Below are 23,764 nucleotides of genomic sequence, written 5' to 3'. Positions count from 1 at the left end.
CAGACACGATGGGCCCTAACCCTTCTGCGCTATAACACGTATTAATTGGCGGTACGGTAGCACAGTGGTTTCCACTGTTTCTTCACAGCTCCAAGGTCCCAGGTACGATTTCCGGCTTGGGTTACTGTCTGTGTGGAGTCTGCATGTTCTCCCCGTATCTGCGTGAGTTTCCTCCGGGTGCTCCAGTTTCCTCCCACAGTCCAAAGATGTGCAGGTTAGGTGGATTGGCCGTGTTTAATTGCCCTTAGTGTCCAAAAAGGTTACTGGGTTACGGGGATAGAATGGGAGGTGTGTGCTTGGGCAGGTGCAGACTCGATGGGCTGAATGGCCTCCTTCTGCACTGTACATTCTATGATTCCTGGCTTGGTTCACTGTCTGCGTGGAAGGGAGGCACAGACAGTGCTCTCCTATAGCTCTTCTTCATGGCTTTATTCCCAGCTTCCATTCTTATTATTGTCTTCCTGTTTTTGGTCAATGTTAATTTTGTGATTCCTCTTGCTCTTGCCAGCATTCTTTCATCAATTGACTTCTATATTGGGCCAGTGATTCCTTGTTCTTTGTTGATTCCTCTTCTCCTCCTGATAGTGACTTCTACACTCACTTGTCCTTTGGTTTCTCCATTACACGGTTGCTCCGTCATGGCCACCGTGACTTAATAGTTGTTGCCTTCTTCAGCTTCAGGTGGATTTGCCAAACTCAAGATGGTGGTCAGATCATCACCTTAACACATTCGGACATCTTGCAAGATGCACCTTTATTTGGATTGCCACCTTGCCAAGGTGAAGAGGCTTGAATGTTCCATTGATCACAAGAATAATGTTGTCAGGAGTCTTAAACTCCTGACAGGGTCACCCATGACAGTTGGGTTGGAGGGGCGGATCCAGACAACATGTAATCCAAAACAAGCCCTCAATGGCAAAACAGCCGGGAGATACTCATATGTTATCAATGGCTGCAATGGCTGATGAAGGTTGTAGCAGTAGGCAGATCCCCGGTCGTAGAGGTTCCCTGCCGCTGTCAAGGTCTTTGTGTGTATCTGCTGATGTTCAACAACATTTCCATGTTAAAAGATGGTTCTCACCAGGCGTCTGCCGAGAGTAAAACAATTTGCACCCCAAACACAAAAAAAGCCCTGCAATAATTAGTAAGAGGTGATGAGGACCGAACTGTGAGACCTGGAAGTCCCTAGCTTCGGACTGGCACATTTGCAGTAGAGTTTGATTCAGTCAACTTGCTCTTGGAACAGGAATAGGAGGGCATTTCGGCAGCTTTCTTCATGACTGAGCAGCCCTCTTCAGGATCCACTCTTTTCACCCCTCATGGGAAAGGGCTCGAAAATGTACCCGAAAAATAGTCTGTTCTGTCCCCAACCTGGCTGGAAAACCACATCCAACGGCCTCATCTACCTGCGGTCAGAAAATCAAAGTTAAACTCAATTTTGGAACCTGGAATGTATGAAACCTCATGGATAATGAGCAAAACAATCAACTGAAATGGAGAACTACTTTTGTTGCCTGAGAATTCAGGTACTTCAATATTGACGTCACTGCCCTGCAAGAGACCCAAAGAGCAGGTGAAGGGGACCTGAGGGAAGATGGCAGTGGTTACACCTTCTTCTGGAAAGGGGGAAGTGGTGGCACAGTGATATTGTCACTGGACTAGTAATCGAGAGACACAGGGTAATGGTCTGGTGTCCCAGGTTCAAATCCCACGATGGCTAATGGTGAAATTTTAATTCAATAAAAATCTGGAATTAAAAGTCTAAAGATGACCATGAAACCATTGCCAATTGTTGTAAAAACCCATCTGGTTCACAAATATCCTTCAGAGAAAGAAATCTGCCATCCTTACCTGGTCTGGCCGACATGTGACTCCAGACCCAGACACCGATACGGTTGACTCTTAACTACCCCCCGCTGAAATGGCTTAGTAAGCCACTCAGTTCAAGGGCAATTAGGGATGGGCAACAAATGCTTGCCCAGCCATCGACACCCACAACCCAAAGAATGAATTAAAAAACAGATTTTCAGTGGACGAACACTGAAAGAAATGGGAAACCTAGATGAAATTGGTTCAAATAAAACACCCTCTGCTGATTTCATTCTAACATTTAAATGATTTGTTGCTTCCTGTGAGCGTAATGTCTACTTGCACTCCTTCTCCCCCCCCCCCCCCCCCCCCCCCCCCCCCCCCCCCCCCCACTCTCCTTCCTCCCCCAATCAGGGTTTTTCCCTGATCTTCCACCAAATTTTTTGCAGCCAATCAGAATTCCTGAAGAGGTTCCTGGCACATATTAATGTGAACGGCTATTGATTATGACAATTTGAAGCTGTAATGTTCCAGATACTGAGACTTGGCTTGTCCCCCATTTCCTCAGAACACCTCCCCATCCCAACACACTAACTTTAAATAGTTTCTTCCTTAACCTTCACCAAATTCTTATCCAGTCACAGGGTTTACTCAGAATCCGCTGTGCTTTAAACTGATCTACAGCCTATAGGTGTCAGCCTTTGTTCAGTGGTAGTATTCTTGCCTTTGAGTCAGAAGGCTGGAGCACACAATCTAGGCTGGCACTGCACTACAATACTGAGGGAACGTGCCACCATTCGGGTGCTGACTTTCCTTCTCAGCTGGGTGTAAATGTTCCCATGGCTATTTCTGAAGAAAAACAGTTGAGTTTTTTCAATATCCTATTCAACAGATCAACAAGCATCACTGGAAGATATTATGGTAATAATTTGTTTCAATGCCGTTCGTAGAATTTTTCTGTGTGAAAATTTACCACCCTCTTTCCGTACTTCTCAACAGACACTTTGAAAGCACTCTGGGTCATGCTCAGAAAGTGAAAGACTCTGTTGAAATCTACAGGGTTCTCCATGTTCATCATCTCTTTCTTCAGTGTTGCCAAATCACTTATGGGACTGGAGGTACAACGTAATGGCTGTAGATAAGAGATCAAGAGCTACACTGGCTGCTTCACTGGTTCAGATAAACATTAAAGTATCTCATAACTCTGTTCAAAGATCTGCTGGAATTTCTCCTGTTAGCCAGGCCAACAAGTGACACTGCAAAAAAACAAAAAATATTCATTCAGTTCTTTGCTTTTTTTTGGAGATCTAGGCATGTGCCAGGCAGCTTCCTACACAGTTACTTGCAATGGAGTTGCAATTGTGTTAGATTGCCACTCCACTCGAAAGCTCTTACCTGAAATTCCAAGTGATCCTATCTCGTCCGACCTTCTGACATGGACCTGGCAGGTTCTGGGTAGCACAGCATGTCCCCAGGGCTTAATGTCAAGGGCTGTGGAGTCGAATATGAGTAAGCCATGCGTCTTTTGTCATGGCATTAGCTGCTGTAAACCAGATGTTTGAGAAATTCTTCAACTGGTTAAGCGAATAAGGTAAGAGAATAGAGTTCAGCCATGTTGGGGTTAGGATGGAAGTGGGGGGACCAGCCGGGTGTCGTGGGGGTCCTGACCTGTGGTGGTGGGGAGGGGGGGGGGGGTCGGAGGGGTCTTGGGCCAGGCGTTTAGGAGGATGAGGCCTGGTCAGGTCAGCTTGCTCTCTGCTGTGGGGGGGCCCTGTCGGCCTTGCCTTGGGGTGTTTGTTTTGGGCCATAACTTGTGGGGAAGTTGAGTTGTGTTGCAGATTGAGGGGAGTTGGTCAGGTTCGAATTGGTGTCTGGTCAGGTAGTATTGTGTCAGACCAGGACTTTGGTTGGGAAAGGGTTGGGTAGAATGACGACCATGTGGGTATGTCTGTTCGGGTCGTGTTGGGCCAGGTTGGGCCTCAGGAGTGGGATCCAGCCAGGTTAGGGTGGGCCTTGGGGTGGGGTGGGGATGAGATTCGGCCTGGTGTTGGAGAGTAGGTGGTCAGGCAGTGTGTTGGTTGGGGGAGGATGGATCTGGCCATGCCTTAAGAGAGGTGTCTGGGTGATGTTCTCTGGGGGAGGTGGTTGGGAAATCCTATGAGAGTGGTGGAGAAGACCTGTGGGGTAGAAGTAATTGGGGTTTGCGGGTGTGCCCCCTGGCAGTTTGTGGGAAGTCCCATTGGTGTGGAGGGGGGTTGGCATCAGTGTGGGTCGATACTCAGAAGCTAGAAGTGGTTTTAGTTCTTCTGACAATTGTCGGAGAGCTATTGATGCAACACAGTTGGAACCATCCGAAATTTACAATTTAACCCACAATTTACAGATGGTTCCCAGTGCAGGGCAATTTCCTAAGGGAAACTTGCACTTTCCAGGTAATTGCTGTACAATTCTTACCTCAGAGCTTTTGGTCACATTGGGGGTTGGGTGGTGGGGGGTTATCCAACACACTGGGTGGGATTCTCCGATCCCCCGCCGGGTTGGAGAACTGCCCGGGGCCGGCATCAATCCCGCCCTCGCCGCGTCCCGAATTCTCCGCCACCAGAGATTCGGCGGGGGAAGGAATCGCACCACGCCGGTAGGTGGGCCCCCTGCGGCGATTATCCGGCCCGCGATGGGCCAAAGTCCCGCCACTGTCAAGCCTCTCCCACCGGTGGGAATCAAAACACCTACCTGACCGGCGGGATTGGCGGCACGGGCGGGCGTCGGGGTCCTGGGGGGGGGGGGCAATCTGACCCCGGGGGGCGCCCTCACGGTGGCCTGGCCTGCGATTGGGGCCCACCTATCGGCGGGTGGGTCTGTGCCTTGCGGGGCGGTGGGGGGGCAATCTGACCCCGGGGGGTGCCCTCACGGTGGCCTGGCCCGCGATCGGGGCCCACATATCGGCGGGCGGGTCTGTGCCTTGGGGGCACTTATTTTCCTCCGCCTCCGCCATGGTCTTCACCATGGCGGAGGCGGATGAGACCCCCTCCCCTGTGCATGCGCCGGGATGACGTCAGCAGCCGCTGACACGCCGGCGGATGCGCGGACCTACGCCAGCCGGCGAAGTCCTTTCGCCCCAGCTGGCGTGGCGCCAAAGGCCGTTCACGCCAGCCGGCGGAGAGCCAACCACTCCGGCGTAGGCCTAGCCCCTCAATGTGAGGGCTTGGCCCCTAAAGGTGCGGAGACTTTCGGACGCCGGAGTGGTTCACGCCACTCCAACACGCCGGGATGCCCCGCCCCGCCGGGTAGGGGAGAATCCCAGCCACTATCTATTCTCCTAATCCAATTATTATGAAGATTATTGTCTTTATAGCAGGCTTGATGTCATTCACACGAGGCACTGGATCGGGCGGCGTATAACGAGAAGGTGAATGGTGCTTCCATGATGAACAGCGTTACAGCTCCACATCCGCTGGGCCATGGAACCAAGGGCTCCCCCTCAAAGGCATCCTGCGTGTCCATCTCGGAGTCGGAGTCGAGAACCTCTGTCATTTCGGCGCCCCTATATCCATGGGATTGTGCAATGAACTAAGCAGGCCATGAGTGCAGTGGCAGAGGGCGATCTTGAGGATGAGCTGTGTCCGAATCCGGTAGCTGCGGCTGGAGAAGTCATTTCCAGGGAGGGGGAATCTGTGGAAGAGGTGACCATCTGGACCGAATGTGGTCAAAATGCTTGCACACATGGTTTCCCGTCCCATTCTCATCGCCAGTTTTGTGAGGGCCACAAAGAATCCAGCATGAGTTTGTAGAGTCAAACAGAAAGTAACTTTATTTACAATAATATGTACACAGCAGCAGTAGTTCACACTGCTTCCGTCTCTAGCCGATACGACACTGGCCAGCTCTATTTATACACCTGCAACTACTTATGATTACCCTGCCCCACGCATTGGGGGAACTCATACTCCCCAAGAGACATGGGATTAGTCCCCAACCAATAGGATTCAATCAGGTTATAACATCTGTCCAGGATAAAAATGTAAAGACTAACATTAGACTGTTATAAAAATCCTTTATAATTGCTCATACCTACATTTAATTGATTTTCAACTGGTACCCTCAGTTACAAGACCCCGGAAACTCAGAAATATTAGTTGATTGACTTCAACCAGTAATAACAAAAGGAATAAAACTGGAGATGTTAAGATTCAAAACAGAGGTAAAAAAACCAACATAAGTGTACTTTACCTGAATGCTCGTAGTATTCGGAATAAAGTAAATGAGTTGGTGGCACAAATTATCGTAAATGACTATGATTTAGTGGCCATTACTGAAACATGGTTAAAGGATGGTCACGACTGGGAGTTAAATATCCGAGGGTATCAAACTATTCGGAAGGACAGAGTGGATGGTAAGGGAGGTGGTGTTGCTCTGTTATTTAAGGATGACATCCGGGCAATAGTAAGGGATGACATCGGTGCTATGGAGGATAAGGTTGAATCCATTTGGGTGGAAATCAGGAATAGTAAGGCGAAAAAGTCACTGATAGGAGTAGTCTATCGGCCACCAAATAGTAACGAGATGGTGGGGCAGGCAATAAACAAAGAAATAACTGATGCATGTAGAAATGGTACAGCAGTTATCATGGGGGATTTTAATCTACATGTCGATTGGTTTAACCAGGTCGGTCAAGGCAACTGTGAGGAGGAGTTTATAGAATGTATCCGCGATAGTTTCCTAGAACAGTATGTAATGGAACCTACGAGGGAACAAGCGGTCCTAGATCTTGTCCTGTGTAATGAGACAGGATTGATTCATGATCTCATAGTTAGGGATCCTCTCGGAAGGAGCGATCACAATATGGTGGAATTTAAAATACAGATGGAGGGTGAGAAAGTAAAATCAAATACTAGTGTTTTGTGTTTAAACAAAGGAGATTACAAGGGGATGAGAGAAGAACTAGCTAAGGTAGACTGGGAGCTAAGACTTTATGGTGGAACAGTTGAGGAACAGTGGAGAACATTCCAAGTGATTTTTCACAGTGCTCAGCAAAGGTTTATACCAACAAAAAGGAAGGACGGAAGAAAGAGGGAAAATCGACCGTGGATATCTAAGGAAATAAGGGAGAGTATCAAATTGAAGGAAAAAGCATATAAAGTGGCAAAGATTGCTGGGAGATTAGAGGACTGGGAAATCTTTAGGGGGCAACAGAAAGCTACTAAAAAAGCTATAAAGAAGAGTAAGATAGAGTATGAGAGTAAACTTGCTCAGAATATAAAAACAGACAGTAAAGGTTTTTACAAATATATAAGACAAAAAAGAGTGGCTAAGGTAAATATCGGTCCTTTAGAGGATGAGAAGGGAGTTTTAATAATGGGAAATGAGGAAATGGCTGAGGAACTGAACAGGTTTTTTGGGTCGGTCTTCACAGTGGAAGACACAAATAACATGCCAGCGACTGATAGAAATGAGGCTATGACAGGTGAGGACCTTGAGAGGATTGTTATCACTAAGGAGGGAGTGATGGGAAAGCTAATGGGGCTAAAGGTAGACAAGTCTCCTGGCCCTGATGGAATGCATCCCAGAGTGCTAAAAGAGATGGCTAGGGAAATTGCAGATGCACTAGTGATAATTTACCGAAATTCACTAGACTCTGGGTGGTCCCGGTGGATTGGAAATTAGCAAACGTGACGCCACTGTTTAAAAAAGGAGGTAGGCAGAAAGCAGGAAATTATAGGCCAGTGAGTTTAACTTCGGTAATAGGGAAGATGCTGGAATCTATCATCAAGGAAGAAATTGCGAGGCATCTGGATAGAAATTGTCCCATTGGGCAGACGCAGCATGGGTTCGTAAAAGGCAGGTCATGCCTAACTAATTTAGTGGAATTTTTTGAGGACATTACCAGTGCAGTAGATAACGGGGAGCCGATGGATGTGGTATATCTGGATTTCCAGAAAACCTTTGACAAGGTGCCACACAAAAGGTTGCTGCATAAGATAAAGATGCATGGCATTAAGGGTAAAGTAGTAGCATGGATAGAGGATTGGTTAATTAATAGAAAGCAAAGAGTTGGGATAAATGGGTGTTTCTCTGGTTGGCAGTCAGTGGCTAGTGGTGTCCCTCAGGGATCCGTGTTGGCCCCACAATTGTTCACAATTTACATTGATGATTTGGAGTTGGGGACCAAGGGCAATGTGTCCAAGTTTGCAGATGACACTAAGATGAGTGGTAAAGCGAAAAGTGCAGAGGATACTGGAAGTCTGCAGAGGGATTTGGATAGGTTAAGTGAATGGGCTCGGGTCTGGCAGATGGAATACAATGTTGACAAATGTGAGGTTATCCATTTTGGTAGGAATAACAGCAAACGGGATTATTATTTAAACGATAAAATATTAAAGCATGCCGCTGTTCAGAGAGACTTGGGTGTGCTAGTGCATGAGTCACAGAAGGTTGGTTTACAAGTGCAACAGGTGATTAAGAAGGAAAATGGAATTTTGTCCTTCATTGCTAGAGGGATGGAGTTTAAGACTAGGGAGGTTATGTTGCAATTGTATAAGGTGTTAGTGCGGCCACACCTGGAGTATTGTGTTCAGTTTTGGTCTCCTTACTTGAGAAAGGACGTACTGGCGCTGGAGGGTGTGCAGAGGAGATTCACTAGGTTAATCCCAGAGCTGAAGGGGTTGGATTATGAGGAGAGGTTGAGTAGACTGGGACTGTACTCGTTGGAATTTAGAAGGATGAGGGGGGATCTTATAGAAACATTTAAAATTATGAAGGGAATAGATAGGATAGATGCGGGCAGGTTGTTTCCACTGGCGGATGACAGCAGAACTAGGGGGCATAGCCTCAAAATAAGGGGAAGTAGATTTAGCACTGAGTTTAGGAGGAACTTCTTCACCCAAAGGGTTGTGAATCTATGGAATTCCTTGCCCAGTGAAGCAGTTGAGGCTCCTTCATTACATGTTTTTAAGGAAAAGATAGATAGTTTTTTGAAGAATAAAGGGATTAAGGGTTATGGTGTTTGGGCCGGAAAGTGGAGCTGAGTCCACAAAAGATCAGCCATGATCTAATTGAATGGCGGAGCAGGCTCGAGGGGCCAGATGGCCTACTCCTGCTCCTAGTTCTTATGTTCTGATGTTCTTAAAACAATTCCTTGTACAAGAAGATTTTTGAAGAGATTTCTTCGAAATGGGATAAACCGTGACATAAATATTTCTAGCTTGCTACCTTGTGCATTTTACATAGAAACATATGTAGAAAATAGAAGCAGGAGGAGGCTGTGGTGATACCCATCACTGTATATAGACAAGGGGTTAATGTAAATACACTACAACTAAGTAACCACTAGAGGGAGCACCAGAGATGTCATGACATGCAGACACACAGTCAAAGGGTCATTACAACAGGACACAACCAATGGGTAATCAGGACACCCAGAGGTGGCATTACCACAAGGGGGCACTTCACAACCCATATAAAAGGACATGCTCTGTCTCTTTCTACAGACAGACATCTAGAGAGCACATCTGGGTTGATCAACAGCATCACACCCAGCATGTGGCTCAGAGCAGGCTGGTAATGATAGACTGAGTTGCTACAGCTAGATTAGCAGAGAGTCAAACTCATTTAAGAACTGTGTTAATAGTTCAATAAACAAGTTGAACTCATTTCATAGTCTGGAGCTTCCTTTGTCAAAGCATACATCAAAGAAGCAGCTTATGCTACACAATATAACACAACAGAGACCATTTGGCCCTTAGAGCTGGCTCTGCCATTCATTTTGATCATGGCTGATCATCCAGTTCAATATCGAGATCCTGCCTTCCCCAAGCATTCCTTGATCCCTTAGCCCTAAGAGCTATATCTAATTCCTTCTTGAAATTACACAATGTTTTTGATTCAACTGCTTTATGTGATAGTGAATTCCACAGATCCACCACTCTGGGTGAAGAAATTTCTCCTCACCTCAGTCCTAAGAGGTTTACCCCTTATCCTCAAACCATGATCCCTAGTTCTGGACTCCCCCACAACTGGGAACATTCTTTCTGAATCTTCCCTATCTAACCCTGTTAGAATTTTATAGGTTTCGAAGAGATCCTCCCTGACTGTTCTAAACTTCAATGAATATAATCCTAACTGATTTAGTCTTTCCTCATATGACAGTCCCGCCATCCCAGGAATCAGCTATGTAAATATTTGCTGCACTCCCTACATAGCAATAACATCCTTCATCAGATAAGGACACAAATACTGAACACAATACTCCAGGTGTGGCCTCACCAACTCCCTATACAACTGTAGTAAAACATCGCTATTCCTGTACTCAAATTCTCTCGCTGTGAAGGCCAACATACCATTTTCCTTCTTTACTGCCTGCTGTATCTGAGCGACTGGTGCACAAACACACCAAGGTCTCTTGAATATCCACCTCTTTCAATTTACACCAATTTAAATAATAATCTGCCTTCCTATTTTTGCTACCAATGTGGATAACCTCACATTTATCCATGTAATACTGCATCAACCATGTATATGCCCACTTACTCAGCCTGTCCAAATCCCGCTGAGGAATCTCTGCATCTTCCTCACAGCTCACCCTCCCACCCAACTTTGTATCATCTTCAAATTTGGAAATACTACATTTAGTTCCCTTGCCCAAATCATTAATATATAATTGGGGCAGCAGGGTAGCATTGGGGCAGCAGGGTAGCATGGTGGTTAGCATAAATACTTCACAGCTCCAGGGTCCCAGGTTCGATTCCCGGCTGGGTCACTGTCTGTGTGGAGTCTGCACGTCCTCCCCCTGTGTGCGTGGGTTTCCTCTGGGTGCTCCGGTTTCCTCCCACAGTCCAAAGATGTGCGGGTTAGGTGGATTGGCCATGCTAAATTGCCCGTAGTGTCCTAAAAAAAGTAAGGTTATGGGGGGGTTGTTGGGTTACGGGTATAGGGTGGATACGTGGGTTTGAGTAGGGTGATCATGGCTGGGCACAACATTGAGGGCCGAAGGGCCTGTTCTGTGCTGTACTGTTCTATGTTCTATGTTCTAATGTGGTCAGTTGGGGCCCTAGCACAGATCCCTGTGGTACCCCACTATTCACATCCTGTCAAGCAGAAAAAAAAAATTCTTCTGACTTTTCACTTCCTGTTTGCTAACAAGCATTTTATCCATTTTAAGACACTGTCCGCAATCCCATACCCTTTAACTTTACATCGTAATCTTCTACGTGAGATTGTGTCGAAAACCTTCTGAAAGTCTAAATAAACTACATCCACTGGGTCTCCCGTGTCAGCACTACGACTTACACCTTCAAAGAATTCCAGTAGATTTGTCAAGCATGATTTCCCTTTCATAAATCCATGCTGACTTTGTCTGATTATACCACTGCGTTCCAAATGCTGTGCTATAAAATCTTTGATAATGGACTTTAGCAACTTCCCTACTCCTGACCTTAGGCTCACTGGTCTATAGTTCCCTGTTTTTCCTCTGCCTCCCTTCTTTAATAGTGAGATTATATTAGCAACCCTCCAATCTGTAGAAACCATTCCAGAGTCTAAAGAATTTTGGAAAATGTTCACCCTTGTACATATTATTTCTAGAGCTAGTTCCTTAAGTACTCTGGGATGAAGATTATCAGACCCTGGATATTTATTCACTTCCAATCCCATTAATGTCCCTAAAACCATTTCTTTTCTTATGCTAATTTCCTTCAGCTCCTCACTAAAACTTGTGTTTCTTAGAACCTTCAGTACATTATTCAAGTCTTCCTTTGTGAAGACAGAAGCAAAGTACAAATTTAGTTACTCAGTCATTTCTTTGTTCCACGTTATGAATTCCCCCGTTTCTGACTGTCTACATTAGTTTTTGTTTTATCTTTTTCTCTTTACATTTCTATAGAAACTTTTACAGTCAGTTTTTATGTTCCCCACCAGCTTATTAAATATGTTGTATTTTCCCCTTCTGGATCAATCCTTGGTCTGCCTTTGCTGAATTTTAATTTGTTCCTAATTCTCAGTTCGATTGCTTTTCCTTGCTAATTTGTATGCCTCTCCTTTGAATCTAATACTAACTCTAATTTCCCTTGTAAGCCATTGTTTTGCCACGGTTCCCTTTCTACTCTTGCACTAAATAGGAACAAACAACTTTTGGAGTTCACCGTTCGTTCTTTGAATGCCTGCCATTGCCTGTCCACTGTCCTTCCTTTCAGTAATTTTTCCCAGTCCACCATTGTGGGTTGTGAATAACCTGAAGAATAGGTCATTGTTATCTGTAAATGGTTATCCCGCAGGAGTTACTACCTCCAGTTGCAAAATCAGTTGAGTTAAGATAGAGCAATTATAAAAGGCTTTTATAATGGGCATATGTTAGTTTTTCCTTTTTTTCCCTGGACAAACAACTTCCAAGTAATTGAATCAGGACAATAATCGATAATGTCAATAGAATGTAAACTGTAGCCCAAGGATCCTGTCCTTGATAAGTGCTTTATCAAAAAACGTTTATGATACTTTCCTGCCGAGAATTTAGTATGGCATACATTGGAATCTAAGGTAATTGTTCCAGTGACAAGCAATGAGGTAAATGCATTCCAATCATTAAGTGCATTCCAACACTCAAACCTGTGATTGCAATGCATTTACTGCTCTTTGATGTGATTGATGTTTGTAAACATTGGGGTTTCAGCACTTAGAGTCACTCATCCATAAAGGGAGATGAATGAGTCAAGGCTGCAGCTAGTTTGTGGAAGCCGTCAGTGAACGGCTTGCAGCTAATGGGTCTGAGGGAGTGAAACATAGGTCACAGCTGTTCTCCTTTGAGGAATGGACAGGTGGCACCTCCACGTAAATATTACAGCTGTAATACTGCTCTGTGGACCATGAGCTTGGTGTCGAGTCTTGGTCTGCAAGCATTCTTCCTCGGGTGACTGAAGGCACACTTGAACGCAGTGTTGAAACTTATCGTTGATGTCTATCCTTGTTGACAGTAGGCTCTCAAAGTATGGAAGATGGTCCACTTTGTCCAAGGCATATTCAGACTTGCTAACTGTTTCGTTGAGAGTGTTTTACAAATATGGGTCGGTTAGCTCAGCTGGCTGGGTGGCTGGTTCGTGATGCGGTGCAACGTCAACAGTGCGAGTTCAATTCCCCTACCAGTTGAGGTTATTACATGAAGGTCCCCACCTTCTCAACCTTGCCCCTTACCTGAGATGTGGTGACCCTCAGCTTAAATAACCACCAGTCAGCTCTCAAATGGGGAGAGCAGCCTATGGTCCTCTGCACCTTTGGCGACTTTTACATCTAGCTTACAAATAGCTTGTCTATCAGCATGGTTGCGTGCTTGGATAACATAGTAAACTTGGGAGTTAAGAAAAATGGAAACTAATAAAGGAGATTGAAAAAGAAGTGGAATTGAAAAAACTCATTGGCTAATTTGCATTAACTTGGTTGGAATTGGTCCCAATTAAGATATATTGGAAAGCAATTTCCAGTGCTTGCACATGAAAGCGCCTCAGTTGAACATTTTCAGAACATGTGCAAAATAATATAGTGCAATGTTAAACTGAATAAAATCATTGTTATCCCAGTTTGCTACTGTTGCGATCCTGTTGACTTGCAGCCTGACTGACAGGGCAGGAGGGTGTTCACAGACAGTTAAAAAACAGGCTCAGCAGTGCAGAAGTGGCTTCATGCGCAGTGCCTGTTTTTATTTGTTTCCCGTTGGATAAATACTTTTAATTTGCTTACTGTTACATCTGAGTTCCCCAAAATATCTCAGCATCAAGAACTCAAGCCTGAAACTGTCGGTCTACAATTATGTATTGCATCATTGAGCTCCCCTAATTTAATCAAAAATCTAGCATGCTGTCAATGTTACTCTTCATGCCATGTCACTATTAGTTCAATCGATATCAAAGCTTTATTATTAAGCATTAAAGTAAAAATCTCAGAAATTCCATAAACATTTTGGCTCTGACGCAATTAATCTTAAATAAGACTTGTTTTCTGAAAATGCGAATTATAGAGATTTGTTTGATCTGGGCCATGAGTTGAAAAGTTGTCTATTGAGCAAACAAATGCCTCATGGTGTCACAAATTATTATTTTACAACCAGAAAATTCTGCCATTGAATGATTCAACATGAAATGACGGTGCTTATCTCTTCAGAAATATTTTATGCTGAGCAACATTGGGAAATAAAAACTTGTCTGCATGGGGAGGGGGCGGGGGGGGGGGGGGGGGGGGGGGGGGGCGAGGGATGCAATTTGCGACGGGCCTAAGCCTGATCCCATTGAGGCAGACAACTAGGGCAAACTCTTTTGCTTCTTCATTTCCTTGATTGTGGTGTGCAGCTGAGTACAGCCCACAGTGCAGGCCAGCTGAACACTTAGCATTGGCATTTACAGCCTGTGAGGCCAGTATTTCTTTACATATTCTTTCATGGGATGTGGGCATCATTGGCAAGGCCAGCATTTGTTGCCCTTCCCTGATTTCCCTTGGAATTGAGTGGTTTGCTCGTCCAATTCAGAGGGCAGCTGAGATTTAATTACGTTGCTGCGAGTCTGGAGTCTAATGTTGTCCAGATCTTGTGCTGCATAAGAGGGGAGGAGGAGGAATGGCAGGGTTATAGTGGTTGGGGGTTTCAAATGCAAGGGGAACAGACAGGCTTTTCAGGCTTCTCAGGCTTTATGGCTGCAAAAGAAACTCCAGCATGGTAAGTTGCCTTCCTGGTGCCAGGGTATGGGATGACTCTAAACAGTTGCAGAGCATGCTGAAGGGGGAGGGCAAACAGACAGATGTCATGGTACACATTGGTGCCAAAGATATAGGCAGAAAAAGAGATGAGGTCCTGCAAGCAGAACTCAGGGAGCGAGGAAATAGATTAAAAACAGGGCCCAGAAGGTGGTCATTTCTGCATTACCTCCAGTGGCACAAGCTAGTGAGTATAGAAATAAGAGGTTATTCCAGGTGAACGCGTGGCTAGAGAAATGGTGCAGGAGGGCGGGCTTTAGATTTCTGCGACATTGGACCGTTTTTGGGGCGGTGGGACCTGTACAAGGCGAATGGTTTGTACCTGAACTGAAATGGGACCAGTATATTTTCAGGGAGGTTTTCTAGTTCTGTTGGGGCGGGTTTAAACTAACTTGGCAGGGGATGGGATCATGAGAGAAGGTTCCGAATATATTATTCTCCAAGTCTGAATAAAGATTGTCAACTTCCAGTTGACACAAATACTTTATTCAGTGGGTTCGTTCTGTCTCCAGAGCTCAACCAGATGTTATACAGTCAAGAGGCAAAACAGGAAAAGCTAAGGTAAGCTGCCTATGCTGAGCTGTTTCTGTGTGCTGCTGCCCACTCAGCCCTGTGCTTCTAAAAGAGGTGGATCCTCCCTTGGGTCGGACCCTTTATACCCGCCTCTGGTGCTGCCCTCTCATGATGCTGTGGCTGTTACATCTGTGCTGTAGTCCCTGGTGTATGCGCAGATGTACAGATCACTACATCCCTCCTTTTTATTTGGCATGTTTTCTGTGCAGGTCTCAAGAAAACTGTACATAACAAGGGTTGAGTGGGAATATGCATGTCTGTACACTTTGAAAATAATAATGGTTATACAGAGCCAATTAACTGTGTTCTGAGTCCATTGTGAGAAATGTCCGTTGTCTTGTTTTTGTTTTGAATTTTCTTTATAAATCTAATCGGTCGGGTGCCTTGCGGCTTCTGCTGGAGTGTCTTAATGGTTGGAGTGGTGATGATGGTTTGATGTCGTTGAGAGTGTTGTCTGGCGTTGTGTGGTGAGGGACGCCCTGTTGATGAATGGACTCATTCAGGTCCAGTGTAGGAAATACCGGTGTTTAGGGTTGAATCTTTAATAGATCCCGGCGGTTGTGCCGAAAGAGTATTCCTGCTGCCAACTTGACAATGTAGGACCGCAGTGCCGCCTGTCTGATCACCGTGGCTGGATCAGACCATCCTCCTTCTGGGTCCCTGAGTCTGATGATGTCACCTATTGTCAGTGGCTTGAGTGGGATTGCATGTTGATCGTAGTATCGTTTTTGTTTGGAGCGCAGTTCCCGCATTTTGTCGAGAACCGATGCGTTGTCGGGGTCTCGGAATTGCATTGCCGGTAGGGTTGTCCGGATGTCTCTGCCGAACAGCATTTGCACTGGCGACAGTCCTGAGCTCAATAGGGTTGCTTGGTACAATAACAGAGCTAGGTTGATGTCGGAGCGTGAATCGGTTGCCTTGCTGATGAGTCGTTTAGTGATGTAGGCACCTTTTTCCACTTTCCCATTTGATTGTGGGTAGCGTGGACTGGATGTCACATGCCAAAAGTTGTAGCTGTCTGAGAACTCTTTCCATTCCCAGCTCGCGAAGCAGGGACCATTATCTGACATAACTGCGTGCGGGATTCCATTTCGTGAGAATGTCTCCTTGCACGCCTTGCTTATAGGTGAGGACGTGAGATCAGGGAGTTTCATTACCTCCAGATAGTTTGAGTAATAATCCATGATCAGGACTTAATCACGACCTGTGGCATGAAATAGGTCGATGCCCACATTTGTCCATGGCGATGTTGTGAGTTTGTGTTGCTGCAGTGGTTCTTTGCACTGATCAGATTGATGTCTTTGACAGGTGTCACATGTCATGACCATGTTAGTGAAGACTTGGTTCATACTGGGCCAGCACACAGCCTTCGTGCTCGCCTTTTGCATTTTTCGATTCCGAGATGGCCTTCATGAATTTTGCGTAGCATCTCGGCGCGTAGAGTGGACGGAATGACAATCTGCACATTGCGTAGCAGGAAGCCATCAACCTCAGTCAGCTCTGACTTGACATTTTGATATTGTGGACATTGACCCCTCGTCCAACCGTGCTGGAGTAGGTGCAGCACTCTCCGTAAGGTTGCGTCTTCCTGCGTCTCCTGTTGAATTAATCAGAGCTTCTCATCAGAATTGGGGAGATTTTCCATGCATAGCTGTATTTGGGCCTCAATTTCTCTGATGAATGCTGGTGGTGAGCTGTCTGTTTCGATTGATCTGGACAGTGCGTCAGCAATGGTGAGATCTTTCCCCGGAGTGTATACTAGGGTGAAGTCATACCTTTGCAGCTTCATCATGATGCGTTGCAGGGATAACAGCAAGGCTATTTTTCTGGCATCAGACGCAGTGGTCAGATCCTTAGCTTCCAGATAGTTATAAACTGCAGTATGAAAAGTTTCCAATTGGAATGAATATTACCGGTGGTTTTCAGCAGGCATGGAGCTTGAATTGGGTCCATCTTGCCAATTGGTCTCCAAAGGGTCCGAATGCTGCAAAGCCTTCCTTAGTTGAATGTCCGGTGCAAATTTTTCTTCTCTTGCTGGTGTCTAGCTAGCTTTTCTGAAAAATTATACCTGGTACCATATGTTATTCTCTAAGTCTTAATAAAGATTGTAGACTTCCAGTTAACACAAATACTGTATTCAGTAGGTTCGTTCTGTCCCCAGAGCTCAACCAGATGTTATACAGTCAAGAGGCAAAACAGGAAAAGCTAAGGTAAGCTGCCTGTGCTGAGCTGTCTCTGTGTGCTGCTGCTCACTAGCCCTGTACTTCTAAAAGAGGCGTATCCTCCCTTGGGTCGGACCCTTTATACCCGTTTCTGGTGCTGCCCTCTAGTGATGCTGTGGCTGTTACATCTGTGCTATAGTCCCTGGTGTATGTGCAGATGTACAGATCACTACACAGCACAGCCAAAATTAAAAGAGACATCCAGTGAGTCAGGAAGGTATAGAGGGCGCGATTCTCCGCCACCCACGACGGGTCGGAGAATAGCGGGAGGGCCTTCCTGACATTTTTCCCGCCCTCCCGCTATTCTCCCCCCCCCCCCCGCCCAACTCCCGACACGAATCGCTGCCGCCGTTTTTTTACGGCCGGCAGCGATTCTCAGCTGATAGATGGGCCGAAGTCCCAGCCCTTTACGCTGTTTTTACGAACGGCAAACACACCTGGTCTGGCCGTTCGTAAAAACGGCGGGAACAACTCGTTTTTTATAACCATGGCACCGATTGGCACGGCAGTAACACGGCCGTGCCAAGGGTGCCATGGGCCCGCGATCGGTGGGCACCGATCGCGGGCAGCAGGCACGATGCCCGCGCACTATTTGTCCTTCCGCCGCCCCGCAGTATCCATTCGCGGGGCGGCTGAGGGGCATCCCGGCCCGCGCATGCACGGGTTTCGCGCAAATACGCGATGACGTCATCCGCGCATGCGCGGGTTGGAGTCTTCCAATCCGCGCATGCGCGGCTGACGTCATATGACGCGTCAGCCGGCGCTAATTCCGGCAAGCGGGCTTAACAAAATTCGTTAAGCCCGTGATGCCGGAGCTTACGGCGTCGGGCTGCTAGCCCCGACCGGGGACCAGAATCGGTTCCCGGTCGGGAAGGGGCGCGCTGGCGTCAAACCCGGGCGGGTTTGACGGCAGCCTTACGATTTCTCCCGTTTTGGGAGAATCGCGCCCCAGAATGTCTAGACCAGTTAAATCACAAGGGAGTTTGGCAAGATTGGATGGTATTTATTTTAATGCAAGGAGTCTGAATAACAAGGCAAATGAATTGAGGGCACAAATTAAAACATGGGGCATGATACCAATGTTGTCACTGAGACATGGTTGAGAGAGGGGCTGATTGGCAACTCAGTATTCCAGGGTACAGAATCTTCAGGCAAGCTAGAAAAGGAGGTAAAAGAAGAGGGGGTATCGGAATTGTGATCTGAGAATCAATTACAGCAGTTACGAGGGATGATATCTCACAAGGCTCTTCAACCGATGCCATATGAGTAGAACTTAAAAACCAAAAAGGAGCAATCACATTGTTGGGAGTGTTGAATAGGACCCCGAACAGTCTGAGAGAAACAGAAGACAAGATATGTAGGCAAATTTCAGAGAAGTGTAAAAGTAATAGGGTTATTCATAGTGTGGGATTTCAACTTCCCCAATATTAACTAGGGTAGCCATAGTGTAAAGGTTTAGAGGGAACAAAGTTCTTCAATGCATCCAGGAGAACTTTTTAAGTCAGTACATATAAGGTCCGACAAGAGAGGGTGCTGGGGTCCTGGACTTAATTTTAGGTAACAAAGCCTATTCCTCGCGGCCATGGAGCACAGGGAGTGGACCATCTCTGTCTGGGACTGCACCACATCACGCTGCGACTGTGCCACCACCTTCTGGCTTTGTGTCACATCAGCCAGTGACTGTGCCATCTTGCTCTGGGACTGGACCCCCTCCCTCTGCGGCTCCGCCACATTGGCCAGCGCCTGGGCAATGCCACTGTCGTTCCCAGCCATGACCTGCTGTGACTGGGCCATGCTCAGGAGCGCTGCTGTGGTTTCCAGGTGATTGTGGGACATGGTTGCCTGTGGGGTGGCCACCCTGTCCTGGGTCTGGGCCAGTGCCTGCACAGAATGTCCCAGGCCTTGGACATGCTGATCCATAGCTGAAACTGTTGTCCTCAATGCCTCCACCGTGTACACCACCTGTGTGGTGTTGGGTGCCACGCATTGTCGGCACCACTTCCTACTTCTGCACGTGGTTGGACTCCTCCAACTGCTCATGCAGGTACTGGATCCTCGCCAACAACCCCTCATGTAGTCTCTGGCTCTGCGACTACATCTCCATCATGGATGGGACTGTTTGTTCCCGAAGCCCGACACCCATCTGAACGGCAGCACGTCCTAGGGATCGGGCTGCCTTGTGACCGTCCATCCCTCGGGAGTTCCTACCTCCAACTTTTGTACCGTGTCCCAAGAGGCTCTTCACTAAAGTGTCGAACCGAGGTGAGTGTCTCTGGGATGGTGGAGGGTGTTGGGATGGGAAACCTGTGTCATCCTCCGACCCGAGCTCCGGTGTCTCCTGAATCTTGGGTGCAGGACGTCCAAACTGTTCTCCTCGTCGCTGCTCGGCTCACAGGGAGAGTCCGGCTGTGGCACTGGCTGGGGGCTGGGGATGCCTGATGGGCCTGCCACATCTCCAGCTGGTCCTGCAAGACACAAGACAAGACGTATGATTAGAACGCGGGCCGGGGGGGAAGTGGGGGTGGGCGTGTGGGTAGGGGTGGGGGGGTGGCGCTGTTGGCATGAGGGTAAGGGTAATATGTGGGTGAGAGTGGTTGGCGGGTGTTTGACATGTGTCACAGGTAACTGCAACCCAGCTGGGTCTCACTTCCTCACCTGCAGCGGAGATCCACCTCGGCGACCTCCAGTTCCTCTACGCCGCCGACCTTGTCCAGGGCCTTCTGCTCGCCCCTGGTGAGGGGCCACAGGTCTGGCGGCCCCCTCCTATCGTTTCCCACTCCCGGCAGTTGTGCACGGCCTTCTCCTGGGGGGTGGGGAAACAGAAAGCGACAGTGTTAGACAGTCCGACGCATGCAGCAGAGGGGGTGTGTAGCTGGTGGCCTCAGTGGCCAGGCACCAGGCCATGGCAGCTGGTATGGGTACTGGGTTGTGGTACAGGGTGGGGGTTCAGCTGTCCTCCTGCTGGGGAGGGTAGGTATGGGGGTGAGGGTGATATGTGGGTGAGAGTGGTTGGGGAGGGGATGTTTGACACGTGTCACAGGTAACTGCAACCCACCGATGTGTGGGACCCGGGTGTGTGGGACTCAGGTTGGTGCCAGGGGCAGGGGCACGGTGCTGCTAACTCACCCTGGCTGCCCTGAGGAGGTCGTGCTGTTTTTTCTGGCAATGCTGGCCCGTCCGGATGGTGTTGCCCATGGCGCTCATAGCTCTTCCACCTGCGCCGAGGCATGGTGAACGGCGGCTGGCAGCCTTCTTCCCGAGACGGGGTCCGAAGGGGAGGCAGAGAGCACAGAGTCTCACTCGATGCAGATGACCTGCTCCTCTATATCTCGGACCCACAGAGCAGCATGGACGGAATCATCGCGCTCCTGAAAGAGTTTGGAGCCTTCTCGGGCTACAAAGTCAACATGAGCAAAAGCGAGATCTTCCCAGTACACCCGCAAGGGGGGAGGGGGGTGGGAGGGTGGGGGGCAGCACTAATGGGACTGCCGTTCAAACAAAGCCGACACAAATTCCACTACCTGGGGATCCAAATAGCCCATGACTGGAAAGGGATCCACAAATGGAACCTCACCAGCCTGACGGAGGAAGTAAAAGAGGACCTGCAAAGATGGAACACACTTTTCACAGTAACTTCTTTGAAGCCTACTTGTGACAATAAGCGATTTCCATTTCCACTCCCACTCTCCCTCGCGGGGAGAGACCAGACGATCAAAATGAACGTACTGCCCAGGTTCCTCTTCCTGTTTAGATCCATTCCGATCTACATCCCCAAGGCCTTTTTCAAAGTGCTGGACAAACTTATCATGGCGTTCGTATGGGGGGGTAAAAATGCTAGGAACCCAAAGAAGGTCCTACAAAAAACAAAATCCAGGGTGGGGGCTAGCCCTTCCGAATCTACAATTCTTCCACTGGGCGGCAACAGCCGAGCGAGTAAGGGGATGGATCCAGGAGCCAGAAGCCGAGTGGGTGCGTGCGGAGGAGGCCTCCTGCAAGGGGACCTCCCTCTGGGCCCTCGCCACGGCAGCACTCCCATCCCCACCCAAAAAACACTCCAGCAGCCCAGTGGTGACAGCCACCCTCCAATCCTGGAACTCCAACTCCAACTGCGGCAGCAATTTGGCCTGACCAAAATGTCGGACAAGGCTCCCATCTGCAACAACCATAGGTTCACACCAGCACTGACTGACGCCACCTTCAAAAGGTGGAGGCAGGACGGGGGGACACTGACAGTCAGGGACCTATACACGGACGACAGGATCGCAACACTGGACGAACTGACAGAGAAATTTCGGCTAGACAGGGGGAACAAGCTATGGTACCTGCAGCTCAAAAACTTCTTACGAAAGGAGACAAGGACGTACCCACAACCGCCACGACAGACACTACTGGAAGACCTACTGGACGCAAGTATCCTAGAGAAAGGGAACTGTCATGACATGTATGACCGACTGGTAGAAAGGGACGACACCGTACTGGACGCAACAAGAAAGAAATGGGAGGATGACCTGGGGATTGAGATAGGGTGGGGACTCTGAAGCGAAGCACTGCATAGGGTCAACTCCACCTCCACGTGCGCAAGGCTCAGCCTGACGCAACTAAAAGTGGTACATAGGGCCCACTTAACAGGAAACCGTATGAGTAGGTTCTTCCCGGAGGTGGAGGACAGATGTGAACGGTGCCAAAGAGGCCCGGCCAACCACGCCCACATGTTCTGGTCTTGCCCCAGACTTGTGGAGTACTGGACAGCCTTCTTCGAGGCTATGTCCAAAGTGGTGGGGGGGTGAGGGTGGAGCCATGCCCGATAGTGGCGGTCTTCGGGGTTTCAGACCAGCCAGATCTATTCCTGGGGAGGAGGGCGGACGCCCTTGCCTTTGCTTCCCTGATCGCCCGCCGTAGAATCCTGTTTGGCTGGCGGTCAGCAGCACCGCCCAGAGCTGCAGACTGGCTGTCCGACCTCTCGGAATCTCTCCAAATGGAGAAAATCAAATTCGCCATCCGAGGGTCGGACGACGGCTACCACAGAACATGGGAGCCATTCATGCAATTGTTCCGGGACCTGTTTGTGGCCAACGAACAAGAGGAAGAATAGTCGGGTGGCCAAGAATCAGGGGAAAATGGACGGGAATCGGGGGAAGGTAGCCGGGGGGGGGGGGGGGGGGGGGGGGGGGAGGGCTACGGGTTCGTTATGGGGGTCTGTTCGCATGGTTTTACGCTTATTTCTTTTTCTTGTTAATTTATTGTTTTTGTATTGGAGGGGAGGGGTTACTGTTTTTCTCTGTTGTGATAAAATTTGTTGTTGAAAACGTGAATAAAAATTATTCCAAAAAAAAGGAAGGACAAAGCCGCAAGCAATGGTCTGATGGCAAGCTAAGGCCCAAAACCAAATTGTAAATAAATGCCTATAAACATGTGCCTCGGCCATATTGGGGAATGTAAAATATGTATGTTGGTTAAAGGGGGCGGCCACAGTTGTTATTATGAAGATGCTTACCTGTAAATATACATGTTTTTTTGCGTGGTTTTTTTTCTAATAATTTGTAATTTGTTGGATATAAAATATGAAAACTCAATAAAAAACATTTCTAAAAAAAGAAAAAGAAATTGGCTAGCTGGAAGAAGACAAAGGGTGGTGGTTGATGGGAAATGTTCAGCCTGGAGTTCCGTTACTAGTGATGTACCACAAGGATCTGTTTTGGGGCCGCTGCTGTTTGTCGTTTTTATAAATGACCTGGAGGAGGGTGTAGAAGGATGGGTGAGTAAATTTGCAGATGACACTAAAGTCGGTGGAATTGTGGACAGTGCGGAAGGATGTTACAAGTTACAGAGGGACATAGGTAAGCTGCAGAGCTGGGCTGACAGGTGGCAAATGGAGTTTAATGTAGAAAAGTGTGAGGTGATTCATTTTGGAAGGAATAACAGGAAGACAGAGTTCTGGGCTAATGGTAAGATTCTTGGTAGTGTGGATGAGCAGAGAGATCTTGATGTCCATGTACATAGATCCCTGAAAGTTGCCACCCAGGTTGATAGGGTTGTTAAGAGGCGTATGGTGTGTTAGCTTTTATTGGTAGAGGGATTGAGTTTCGGAGCCATGAGGTCATGTTGCAGCTGTACAAAGCTCTGGTGCGGCCACATTTGGAGTATTGCGTGCAATTCTGGTTGCCGCATTATAGGAAGGATGTGGAAGCATTGGAAAGGGTGCAGAGGAGATTTAGCAGGATGTTGCCTGGTATGGAGGGAAGATCTTATGAGGGAAGTCTGAGGGACTTGAGGCTGTTTGCATTAGAGAGAAGAAGGTTAAGAGGTGACTTAATCGAGGCATACAAGATGATCAGAGGATTTGATCGGGTGGACAGTGAGAGCCTTTTCCTCGGATGGTGATGTCAGAGGTGACATAGCTTTAAATTGAGGGGAGATAGATATAGGACAGATGTCAG

At 47.8% G+C, this 23,764-nt stretch overlaps 1 long non-coding RNA gene across 1 annotated transcript in view; it reads right to left on the bottom strand.

Annotated features, from left to right (window-relative positions):
- Positions 1-302: 302 nt before the first annotated feature.
- LOC119962865 overlaps positions 303-23,764 on the bottom strand; it is a 56,558-nt gene continuing 33,096 nt past the window's right edge. The window contains exons 2-3 of the long non-coding RNA XR_005459984.1: positions 3,205-3,352; positions 303-1,406 (exon numbers count right to left, since the gene is read on the bottom strand). This is a non-coding gene — a long non-coding RNA (uncharacterized LOC119962865). The remainder of the gene's footprint in view (positions 1,407-3,204; positions 3,353-23,764) is intronic.

The sequence above is a fragment of the Scyliorhinus canicula genome, chromosome 3, assembly GCF_902713615.1.
Source record: "Scyliorhinus canicula chromosome 3, sScyCan1.1, whole genome shotgun sequence".
In the NCBI taxonomy this organism is placed as follows: Eukaryota; Metazoa; Chordata; class Chondrichthyes; order Carcharhiniformes; family Scyliorhinidae; genus Scyliorhinus; species Scyliorhinus canicula.
This window is presented reverse-complemented; position numbering and strand designations above follow the sequence as displayed.